Source organism: Neophocaena asiaeorientalis, unplaced genomic scaffold (genome assembly GCF_003031525.2).
Source record: "Neophocaena asiaeorientalis asiaeorientalis breed wild unplaced genomic scaffold, Neophocaena_asiaeorientalis_V1.1 scaffold52, whole genome shotgun sequence".
In the NCBI taxonomy this organism is placed as follows: Eukaryota; Metazoa; Chordata; class Mammalia; order Artiodactyla; family Phocoenidae; genus Neophocaena; species Neophocaena asiaeorientalis.
In genome coordinates, this window is record NW_020173927.1 from 4,403,797 (window position 1) to 4,404,210 (window position 414).

At 35.3% G+C, this 414-nt stretch overlaps 1 pseudogene; it reads right to left on the bottom strand.

Annotated features, from left to right (window-relative positions):
* Nucleotides 1–276: 276 nt before the first annotated feature.
* LOC112404533 (uncharacterized) lies at nt 277–371 on the bottom strand (annotated as a pseudogene).
* Between the last annotated feature and the right edge of the window lie 43 nt (nt 372–414).

The window sequence follows — 414 nt, forward strand, 5'->3', positions numbered from 1 at the left end:
GGAGAGAAGAAGGGAGAAAAAGATAAAAATAATGTCTATCCAGTAATTACAAAGAAGGTTTTCTGGAATATCCTTTTTTTCACTTGCTTTTCTTCTTTTATTTAAGTATAATTGCTGTACAATATTATATAAGTCATCAGTGTACAATATTATTTTATACAGAGTAGCTTGTACCTCTTAATCCCCTACCCTTCCTTGCCCCTCCCCCCTTCCCTCTCCACACTGGTAACCACTAGTTTGTTCTCTATATCTGTGAGTCTTCTTCTCTTTTGTTATAAAAATATGGAACACATCACAAATTTGCATGTCCTCTTTGCACGGGGGCCATGCTAATCTTCCAATTTTAATGTATGTACTGCAGAAGCGAGCACTGGAATATTCTTTTTTTTTTTTTTTTTTTTTTTTTCGCGGGCC